Here is a 12,405-nt window from a genome sequence, read left to right as displayed (position 1 = left end):
CCCTCCGAACTTTCAAAATATTTCGCAATGCACAAGGCATAATACTAGGCCCCTTGACATCTTTGAACAAATTAGAAAAACCCATTCCCTTTGGAAAGACAGTCCCATAAGCGCACAGCGTGTTGAGCAGACTATAACTCTAAGTGAAGCAGGAAAAAGCAGATGGAGCTCCTTCCCAGAATGTGGGGCTTAATGAAGAGATTCACCAGGCTTCAGCTCTCTTTTCTGTCACTGTGTAGCTGGCTGACCTTGGGTATATTATTTTACTTCTCTATATTTTGTTTTCTTCCCTGAAAAAGGGATAATAGTATGAAATTCATACTATTGCTAAGAATAATAATAGAGATAATGAACATAGATTTTCTAGCTGGATATTTGGCATAGAAACCCCAATTGGTAAATTGTAATGACCCTTATAATTATTATGTTTTACACTACCATCCTTAATTTCAGGGCTAGTCTGTTTTTCTCCTTGAATTAAAGTTTCAGGTATGGAAATTAAATATCTTTGTAGAGACAAATGCATTTTAGTTTTTTGACTGAAATGTTTACTGATAATCATTATCAGATCAGTACCTCCTAAATAAATATTAACAAGACTACATTTCTTGAACTAAGATGTTATTTTCTCTTGCTGTTGACATTACTCGATACGAATGGAAATATAAGACCAGAGACAGGAAATAAATATGAGGAAGTAACAGTCTTATTAATACACTGATCTTGATTTAAAGTTATGATACATTTTGAGAAAGACATTTGTTAGTTTGATCAAACATTCCCATTCAACTAATGAGAACACTTTCCATTTTCTGAAAGACCATTTGTGAAAAAATATCAGATTACTGACCACAAAAATGTCAAAACCACCTAGTTATCTGGAAAAAACAGTGATAGAGATGATTCTCCATATAACACCAAAGAGAAAGACCTTAGCCTTGACCCATGGAGATTGCCTTTAAGGCGACAAAGTAATTTATTTTTCCAACCTAGACTCATTCAAATTCTTGTCTTCTCTGGTAATATTGCTGCAGGTTATATGCAGTGGGCCAAATTCATATCAGTCTTTTAACCTCTACAGAGCTCTTTGTAACTGCGTGGTGTATTGGTTTTGATGGAACTTTTCCTACTTCGTAATTGGGCTCTTCATGCTGAGAAACCTCTGGGGGATCTGGAGGGACAGCAGGGAAGATGTGCCTGTAGGAGGGAATCGGGCCAAAGGAAGGTATCTGTTAGACATTCATGTATTTCCATTTGGAGAGTGTATGTGGCTTTAATATTTGGGCTATGTTTATATATATAAAATATGAAAACCTCCATGTGAAAGGGAAGCATTCAAATAAAAATGAACAATTCAGGCAAAAATGACAAACCTTTGAATGTTTAGAGACTTTTGGATGCTTCCAAATTCAGTTGGCTGCTTGTTATGTAATTGGAGGCTGTGGATAAGAAAATTAGCAACATTACCATTGTCTGATTCCTCAGTCCTGGGTTCTACGTGTCCTATGTATATAGTTGAAAAAAAAATGAATGTAATGAGTTCATTTAGTTAGACATATGGAATTACTTCATTTTTATTTTGATAATTATGATTTCATATTGTTTTGGTTTTTATTATGATTTTATTACTTCAGACATGATCCACAGGTAGATGGTAATAGATGGTAAAAGAACTAAAGTTTGTGAGAGGAACTTCTTTTGCAGGAAGTCATTCTATTTCATGAAACTCACCAACTGTCAAAAGTCAATGAACTTGATACATAACGAACAGTAAGTCTTTCGTGTGCTTCATGACTCAGCAGCTGTAGCAAAATCAGAAGTTTGAATCACCAACTCCATTTTCCATAATGAAGTCTTCTTATGCATATTTAGTGTATGAGATTCAATGCATTTTCAGAACTAAAAACTAAATATGACTTTAGACTATAAGATTCACTCTTTTACTTTTGTTTTTTAAAAGTGACAAGATAGAAGAAAGGAATTCCAAACCATCAAATGTAGGAAATCTCTTTCCAGCAAAACAAAGTATTTCAGTTTTTCCAAATGCTTAAATCAAGTGAACCTAAAGTAGTAGTCTAGCTTGTACCATAAATTCAGCGATGCTATTTTTAAAATTTTGGAAAAAAATTAAAAATAAAACTGGAGGGGCACCTGGGTGGCTCAGTGGGTTAAGGCCTCTGCCTTCAGCTCAGGTCATGGTCCCAGGATCCTGGGATCAAGCCCTGCATCAGGCTTTCTGCTCAGCAGGTAGCCTGCTTCCTCCTCTCTCTCTGCCTGCCTCTCTGCCTACTTGTGATTTCTGTCTGTCAAATAAATGAATAAAATCTTAAAAAAAAAATGAAAATGTCATTCCATTATGAATGGCTCTATATGTGTTAAATGAGTTAAATTTAACTCTATATGAGTTAAATCATATAGAATGTTTTACATTGTTAATGTTTTGTGGTTTGCAAATATTTTTTGCATGTATTATTTTGATATAATTTACATTATAAATTCATGACATGGGTAAGGCAGCTTTGGCCAAGGTGAAGCCTCTATTAATCAAATTAAGTATTACACTCATATAAATAAAATTTAAAACTGATTCTTTTTCTGATCTGACATTCACTGCTCTGGCTATTGAACCTACACTCAAGTAGCTCACATGAAAAGAAAATGCTGTAGATGTAATAATTCTACTGTCATTCTTTTGTTATATCCATCTGAAGGGTCTCATGACTAAGGTTTTATTACATTACATTACATTTATTACATTATAACAAAAATGTAACTGCGATTTACAAAATGTGAGCAGCACTCAGCAGGTGGCGCTAATGAGACACAAAATATTGAATCCTCGCCTCCTACAGACGGAGATTAAGTAGTTTAGTAATTAAGAATGTTGGGGTTTAAGAACAGCCTGGTGGCATTGTTTCTCATCTGAGCAGTGCTGATGCCACATCAAATCATTTTAGAGATTTATTCAATCCCTTCTTTATACTGAGTTTGAAGATAATATTTATTCTTTCTTTTACTTCATAATATTAAAAAAAAAAAATAGACTTCTTTCACCTGAAAACTAAACCTAGTCATTTGCCCCTATGAACTTTCTTCCATTCATATGCTGGAGGAATGGGAAAAAAATGAATCTATTGTGGTTATTTTTTTAAGCACAGAATATGGACTTCAAAAAAGATTTTTAGGAGCTACTAACTCCCAAGAAATTATAATCCTATTTATCTTTGAGGGACACTTGGCAGATTATTTACCAGATCAACGTTTAGGCCCAGTGTTCCAAGGTGGAAAGTTCCTTTTGTTTTGTGGCTCTACTAAACATTCAGTATGAAAACTGGACATAATGTGGCATTAAATGAAAAATGAATTTTTCAGAATAAGGAAATTTAACTAGAGAGGATGAAATTATTTGCTTATTTTGTCAATTTAGCAATTAAGCTACACAAATAACATCTGCTCATGTATTAGGAAGTGCCTTGCTGGCTTCTGACCAAGTTATTTGAGAGGTATCTCACCAGGAAAGACAGAGTTGAATTTTAAATGGAGAATTCAGCAGAGTTTACTAAGAACAAACTAATGTGCATTCTCTGAAGTCACATTTCTACACAGGTTATATGGTCATTGACATTTCCGGTATCTTAAGTTTTTAAAGCTCAATTTTCTTCCAATAAAAACTAATCTCATCCCAAGTCTATATTCTAATTTGAATAAGGTGATCAATTTCACATTTTTGTGAATCCTATTTGAAACTAGCCACGCATAAAACTACTTCAAAAAACTTCCGTCTAAATGTCTAAGGTTTAAGAGACTTCTACGTAAAGGAAAATTGAGTTATTCTTTTTGTAAGTAACATTAATGATTGGAAACTCATAGAAATAACATTATTATATATTGTGGTGATGGTTACACAACTGTGAATATATTAATAATTTAATTGTACAATTAATTTAGGAGGTCCATAGATTTTCTATCCATGCTTAAACATTAAACGTGATAAGCTACTGAAAAACCTCCTCTACATTCTCCTCTTCTTTCTTCAAATCAGAGATTATGACTGTTGTATTCATTGCCCTTTCTCAACAAAGATGACCTCTTCCCAGGTACCAGATTTTGTTGCTCGTAATGATGCAAAGGAAAGGCCATGGAGCAGTGAATTCAAGTATTTTGTGGGCATAGCCAGGATCTTTGATCATGTTACAGGATCAAGTTTCCCAATGGGAGGAGTCTGCTAAGACAGCCAATTAACTTCTTAGTAGGATTATTTGAGAATAATTTAATATATTTCCTGCCTCCACAAGTTCCCTAACCGAGCATGATTTATTTTAATCTATCCATGGGAGCAAAGTCATTAAGAAGACAGATGTGAACTATGATGTGTGGAAAAAAGGCAGAAGAAAAATTTCCTTACTACCTGTAGCCCATTGACAAGTCCTTGAAACAGGCAGAGTGACATTCCTCTAGGGACTCAACTGCCTCAATGATAATACTTAATACTTTGCTAAGGGCAAAAGGCAATCCTAGCCTGACTCCCCACCCCTTTGCCAGCGCCCCCCCGCCCCCTGCGCAGGATCCTGTAAGTCTCATTTAGTGTATAAAAATTCCTTTGAAAACTTTGTTTATCTCTAAATTCCCCAAGATATGTGTTGGCAATCATCCCCCAAGCATATGGCCGACTGATATCCATCTGAAGAGTCTCATGACTAAGGTTTTATTAGATGGTAATAAATGACCGTTTACCAATGATAACTAGCCCCCTCAAGGTTCTGAAAACCTTGTTTCGAAAAAAAGAGACTTACGCTATCCTTAACCCTCTCCCGACTTGAGTATATAATAGGTTACTCCTCATGACCCCAGTGCTGCTCTTTCTGCCCGTGGGTCCTGTCCCGGTGCTTTAATAAAACCACTTTTTTGCACCAAAGACATCTCCAAGAATTCTTTCTTGGCTGTCAGATTTGAACCTAATGTCTTTCCTACATCAAATTACTTGCCCTATTTAGAAATGTTCATAACTTATGGGGTCCATAGATTTTCTATACATGATTAAGCATTAAATGTGATAAGCTATTGAGGAAACTTCTCTACTTTTTCCTCTTCTTTCTTCATCTTCTTCTTAACACCTTTATTGGTATCTAATTTGCAGCATATCGTTCATCCATTTACAGTGTACAATCAAATTATTAATATATTCATAGTGTGTGACCATCGCCACAATCAATTTGAAAATATCTCATCACCCTCAAAACAAACCCCATATCCATTAACCTTTTCCCATATCTTCTCCCAGCCCCTTCCCTCTAACTCCTGAGTCCTAGGTAACCACTAAACTGTTTTCTATCCCTATAGATTTGCCCATTCTGGACACTGCATATAAATTTTATACATTTCATTTCATTTATAAATGGAATCATACAGTACGTGCTCTTCTGTGATTGGCTTTACTTAGCATAATATTTTCAAGGCTCATCCACATTGTGGCATGTATTAGTACTTGATTTCTTTTTAATGCCAAACAATATTCCATTGTATGGATATATTATATTGTATTTATCCCTTTATCAGTTGAGGGACATGTAGGTTGTTTTCACATTTTGGCTATTATGAATAATGCTGTGGTCACAACACAAAGCGTTTATGTAATATATAATTTTTTTGGGTAAATACTTAGGAGTGGATTGCTTAGTAATATGGTACCTTTGGTACCCTTTTGAGGAACAGCCTGTTTTCCACAGTGACTGTATCATTTTTCATTTCTATAAGCAATGTATAAGCATTTGAATTTCTCCACATTTTTGCCAAACTTGTTTTTGTTGTCTTTTTGATTATGGCTATTCCAGCAGGTACAAAGTGGTATCTCCTTGTGTTTTGATTTGCATTTCCCCACTGGCTGATAATATTGAGCTTCTCTTCATGTGCTGATTGACCATTTTTATATCTTCTTTGGAGAACTCTTTGGATTTATATATCTTCTTTGTGTTTATTTAGATCTTTTGTGCATTTCTATATATTGAGGTATCTTTTGTTGTAAGAGCTTTTTATATAGTCTAGATATATGATTTATAAATTCTATTCTGTGTATCATCTTTCCACCTTTTTGATGGTGTTTGGGAAAGCACAAAAATGAAGACCTTTCATACTTGATTTTAGCAGTTTGAGTTTTCTCTTGTTCTTGGTCAGTCTAGCTAAAGTTTTATCAAGCTTTGATCTCATCAAATAATGAAGTTTTAATGTTAGTGATTTTTGCTTTCATTTTTCTGTTCTCCATTTGATTAATGTCTGCTCTAATTTTTATGATTTCCTTCCATTGGCTTGATTAGTTTAAGTTATTCTTTTCATTGCTTTAAGATGAAAGATTAGGATATTAAATTGAGATTTTTCTTCTTTTTTGATATAGGTGTTTAGATCCATATATTTCTTTGTAAACACTGATTTGGTTGCATTTTGGTAATTTTGGTTTGTTGTATCTTTGTTTTCATCTTAAAATATTTTCTAATTTCCATTGTGATTTCTTTTTTTTTTTAAGATTTTATTTATTTATTTGACAGAGAGAGAGATCACAAGTAGGCAGAGAGGCAGGCAGAGGGGGAGAGGGAGGGGGAAGCAGGCTTCCCCCCCAAGCAAAGAGCCCAATGTGGGACTCGATCCCAGGACCCTGAGATCATGACCTGAGGTGAAGGCAGAGGCATAACCCACTAAGCCAGCCAGGTGCCCCTCCATTGTGATTTCTTATTTGGCACATTGGATACTAAGGGATATGTTGTTTAATTTCCACGTATTTGTGAATTTCCTAAATTTTTTGTTATTGATTTAGAATTTTATTCCACGGTGGTCAGAAAACATTTGTGTTTTTAATGATTTTAATAATTGTACATTCATTGACGGTTATTTTATGGTTAACCTATGATCTATCCTGGAGAATGTTTCATAGGTACTTGAGAAGAATATGTATTTTCCACTTGCTGAGTAGATTGTTCTAATGATGTCTGTTAGGTCTAGTTGGTTTACAGTTCCTTGTTGCCACTCTGTCTAGTTGTTCTAGCCATTACTGAAAGTGAGATATTAATATCTCCAACTATTACTATTGAATCTTCAGTTTTTCCCTTAAGTTCTGTCAATATTTGCTTCACATATTTTGAGACTTCGCTGTTACATACACATGTGTTTAGAATTCTTGATAAATTGACTCTTTTTTGTTACAAAATGTCCCTCTTTATCCCTAGTAACCCCTTCGGTTTAAAGGCTATTTTGTCTGATACTAGTGTAGAACTCTAGCTCTCTCATGGCTGCTGCTTGAATATTTCTTTTTCCATTCTTTCCCTTCCAACCTATGTGTACCTTTGAATCTAAAGTGTGCCTGTCTTATGCAGAGTTAGATTTTTAAAAAAAAATTTATTTATTTATTTGAGAGAGGGAGAGAGAGCACAAGCAGGGAGAGGGGCAGAGGAGAGGGAAAAGCAGACTCCTTGCTGTACAGGAAGCCTGATATGGGCGGGGCTCCATCCCAGGACCCTGAGATCATGACCTGAGCCAAAGACAGACGCTTAACCACATGAGCCACCCAGATGCCCCGATCTTGTTTTTTAATACACTCAGCCAATCTCTGACTTTTATTTGGATTGTTTAATCCACTTACCTTTTATGTTATTACTGATATAGTTGAATTTTGTGTGACAGTTTTCTTTTTGTTTTTTGCATCTCATTCTTTTTTGTTCTTCTGTTCCTCTTTTATTGCTCTCTTTGAATGAAGTAAAATTTTCTAGTTTAACATTTCAATTCTTTAAATAATGATGCAGGACAGCTGGGTTCTTGTCTCACAGACTGGAAGAATGAATCTCAAGAACAAAGGAGAGTAAAGTGATAAAAGTTTATTAAGTGAAAATACAGGAAAAGCTTTCAAGAGTGAGAGGGGTTCCCGACAGGGTTGACACTGAGGGCCTTTAGGGTTGGTCTTTTATAGAAAGCTGACTGGGGGACTTGAATCCTTTTAACATTGCTGTTGATATCACCATTGAGCAAGGACTAGTGATAACACCTTCAATGGCTTTCTCATTTTTTAGGGTCTGGTTATTCTTTGCTGGTCTCAGGTGATTATCATAAAAAAGACACGCACCCTACATGCCTAGGGCAGGGTGGGCTGGTTTGTTCCCTCATCTTTGGTTTCCCCACACCTTCACATTTTTGGGATTTCTGTGAGCCTGATCACAGAGCCCCCTATCTGTCTTTATCGACCTAACCCAGTCTGTCCCTTACTCAGTAATTTTTTTACTACTGTTTTGTGTTATTTTCTTAGTAGTTGGTCTAGGCCTTACTATATATATCTTATCAGAATCTACTTCACATTTATACTAAATTAATACCAGTTTATGTGTAGTAAAAGCCCAATAATACATTGTTCTAATTATTACTTTATATAATTATTCCTTTTAAAGATGCGGGGAGAAGAAAAAAGGGCAAATATGTATTTATTGTTTGTTAGAGTAGCTTTCCTATTTACCATTCCTGGTTCTTTTCATTTGTTCTTGTGGATTCTCTTTATTTGTTCTTATGGATTCCTCTAGTGTCTTTTTCTTACTCCTGTATAGTTCTGTTTCCACGCACCTACTTTGTGCATTAATTGTCAAATATTATTACATTCGTATATATTATAGGCTCAATGATACAATTTTATGGATATAGTTTTATACAATTGCTTATTAAAATAAGTTAAAAGAAGAAAAAGGAAGAAATATGCATATACTCTCTTTTCTAATTAAATTTGCCCACATTCTTTGATTTTTCGTGAGGATTTGAACTACTGTCAGGGTCACTTTCTTTGTTTCATTGTCATTCCCAGTGTCTTTCAGCTTGAACTTCCTCATACTCTGTTCCTTTACAGTCATTTCCCTTAGTGAAAGCTTTCAAGCTCCACTTTCATAGTTTATCTCTTTCTTGTACAAAATCTTTTTCTTATTGAAAGCTGTTTTGATTATGATGTACCTTGGTACAATTTTTTTTAAGCCACAGGTGGAATTTATTTAAAAAACCAAAAACAATCCCAAACAAGACTTCTTTTGACATCAAAATATAGAACAGATAATTCTATCCAGGAGTTCTTATGGATATAAATATCTAGGTTAAATGCAACACCTTGTAAAAAATATGATTTTATTCTATTTATCTTTTTTATAACTATATTTAGAGTATTTTTTAAGTCTTATTTTATTTTAGAGAGAGAGAGGGGGAGGATGCGCAGAGGGAGAGAGAGAATCTCAAGAAGACTCCGGCTGAGCGTGGATCCCCACACAGGGCTCTATCTCATGACCCTAAAGATCACAACCTTTGAGATCACAACCCATGAGATCACAACCTGAGCTGAAATCCACAGTGGGAAACTCAACCAAATGAGCCACTCAGGAGCCTTCTTTATAGAGATTTTTAAGTGGTTTTAGGTTCACACACACAAAATGAAAGTTACAGAGATTGTCTCTATATCTCCTCCTCTCATCTGTGCACATCTCACTATCAACATCGTGCAAGGGTTGGTACATTTGTTGTAATTAATAAACATATGTTTACAGATTGTTATCACCCAGAGTCCATAATTTACATTAGAGTTCACCCTTGGTGTTGCATTTTCTATGTCTTTAGACAACTGTATAGTGGCATGCATCTGCCATTTTGATACCATGCAAAGTAGTTTCACTGTCCTAAAAAGTCTCTGTGCAGCGCTTCTTTTCTTCTGCATCCTTCCTAAGGTAACCTTTGGTGACTACTGATCCTTTTACTGTCTCCATGCTTTTGTGTTTCCCAGAATATCATATAGTTGGAATCAGGAAATGTGTAGCCTTTTCAGATTTGTTTCTTTCACTTGGTAATCTCCATTTATGTTTCCTTCAGGTCTTTTCCTGGCTTGATAGCTACCTTTTTGGTGCTAAATAATATCACAATGTCTGCATATACCACAGTTTATATGTGCACTTACTGAAGGACAACTGGGTTACTTCCAAGTTTTTGCAATTATGCATTAAGTTGCTATAAACTTCCTACACAGGATTTTGTGTGGATGTTATGTTTTCAATTCATTTGAGTGACTACTAAGAAGCACAACTGATAGATTTTATAAGAACATACTTAATTTTGTAAGAAAATCCAAACTGTATTCAAAAGTAACTTATCATTTCGCATTTCCAGAAGCACTAAGTGAGAGTTCCTGTTGTTCTGTATCCTCATTAATATTTGGCATTATCAGTATTTTGGATTTTGGCCATTCCTATAGGTGTGTGGTGGTATCTCTTTGTTGCTGCTGTTTTGAATTTAAGTGCTTTTTATTTTTTGACCCCTACATGACATGTTTTTTTGTTTTTGTTTTTCCTTAAAAACAATGCCCCCATACCAAATAAATCTAGGTCAAAATAAATGAAGAGCTCAAGATGATTTTGTCTAAGTCCTGACTGTGTGGATGAAAAGCGGCAAGCAGTTTTGACAACAGGCGATAACAACCAAAATTATAGCCAAATATGTTAACATATTTTTACATTTAAACCAGCCTTAAAGTAAATCATACATGAGGTCACACCATCCTCACAGTAGTTCATGATAACAACCATGTTATCTGGATTCATGTATTCATAAATAAAGAACTGGAACTTGGTGAAATTAGCAAGGATGTGCTTGATTTGTCCTATAGCCCCTGCCATAAAAGGTTTTACTCTTTCTGACCTCTGTTCTTTAAGTTTTCCTTTGATTTATTTCATATAATCTTTGATGTATTTCTCGTGGGTTTCTTTTGTGAATCTGATTTCTTGCAGGTGATGGATCATGACAATATCAACATCACTGATTACTGTGTTTTGAGTCCCTTTGTCCTTGGGGCCTTCTGTGAAGGCATTTTCACCAATGAACTACTTATCAATGTTACCCTATGTCTTATTGGCCATCTTCCCCTTCCCCTCAGGCACAACCCAGCTCATCATGGCTTATGAGATCTCAGTAGATGATTATGACAATGGCTGGAGAGAGTCTATGGTAGCGCTAGCCTTGTAGGAGCCCAGAGCAGGAAGTGGGATGCAGCCTAGAAAGGCATGCCGGGGGAAGGATAGTGGGTAGAAAAGTTCTCTGTTCAGATTTTTTTTGCTTATTTTTTAGTAGGGTTTTTTGTTTTTTTTTATTGTTGAGTATTGTGTTTGTATTTTTGGACAACAGTCATCTACCAGCTATTGTCTGGTAAATATTTTTTCCCAGTTTGTGGCTTGTCTTCTCATTTTCTTCACTGTATTTTTGTAGAGCAGAAGTATATGATTTTGACTCATTAATTTAGTCAAACTTATCAATTATTTCTTTATACATTGAGCTTTCGATATTTTATGTAAAATAATATTGCCTTCCAAGGTCATCTAGGTTTTCTCCTGTTATCTTCTAGGAGTTTTATTGTTTTATGTTCTACACTTAGGTTGATGGTTAATTGTGGGTAAGATATAAGGTCTGAGTCACAATTCTCTTTTTTTTTCTTTCTCTTTCTTTCTTTTTTTTTTTTTTTTGCATGTGAATTTTTTTTTCTAGCACAATTTGCTAAAAGACAATCTTTGCTCTATAGTATTACCTTTGCTTCTTTGTCAGAAATTAGTTGACTATGTTTATGTGAATCTATTTCTGTACTCTTTATGCTGTCCCATTGATTTATTTGTTTATTCTTTTGCTGATACCATACTGTCTTGATTACTGTAGCTCTATAGTAAATCTTGAAGTCAGGTAGTGTAAGTTCTCTATGTTCTTTTTCAATATTGTGTTGGATATTTTGGGTCTTTGGCTTTACCATATAAACTTTAGATTCACTTTGTCAATATCCACAAATTAACTTAAGATTTTAATTGATATATCATTATAGATCAAGTGGGGGAAAAAGTGATATCTTAAAAATATTGAGTCTTCCTATCCATGAGTATGGATTACCTCTCCATTTATTTCATTCCTTTATTTATGTGATTTCTTTTATCAGCGTTTTATAGCTTTCCTCATATAGTTCTTGTATATATTTTTCAAGATTTGTACAAGTATTTTATTTTGGGAGTGCTCATGCAAATGGTATCATGTTTTTAATTTCAAATTCCACTTATTCATTGCTGCTATATAAAAAAGCAATTGGCTTTTATATATTAACCTCGTATGCTACAATCTTGCTATAATCACTTTTTAGTTGCAAGTTTTTTGTTGAATTTTTTGGATTATCTCCATAATCATGCCACTTTTGAACAATGACGATTTTACTCCTCCTTCTTAATCAGTATGCCATTCATTTCCTTTTCTTGTCCTATTGCATTGCTAAGACTTCCAGTACAATGTGAAATAAAAGTGGTGAAAGAGAACATCCTTTCTTTGTTCCCAATCTTATAGGGAGTTTTCAGTTTGGTTTTTTTTTTTTTTTTTTTTTTTTTT

At 34.6% G+C, this 12,405-nt stretch overlaps 1 pseudogene; it reads right to left on the bottom strand.

Annotated features, from left to right (window-relative positions):
- Positions 1-10,493: 10,493 nt before the first annotated feature.
- Positions 10,494-10,910, bottom strand: LOC132017400 (translationally-controlled tumor protein-like; annotated as a pseudogene).
- Positions 10,911-12,405: the final 1,495 nt, after the last annotated feature.

The sequence above is a fragment of the Mustela nigripes genome, chromosome 5, assembly GCF_022355385.1.
Source record: "Mustela nigripes isolate SB6536 chromosome 5, MUSNIG.SB6536, whole genome shotgun sequence".
In the NCBI taxonomy this organism is placed as follows: domain Eukaryota; kingdom Metazoa; phylum Chordata; class Mammalia; order Carnivora; family Mustelidae; genus Mustela; species Mustela nigripes.
The sequence above is the reverse complement of the archived record's forward strand: the minus strand, read 5'-3'. Positions and strand labels throughout refer to the sequence as shown.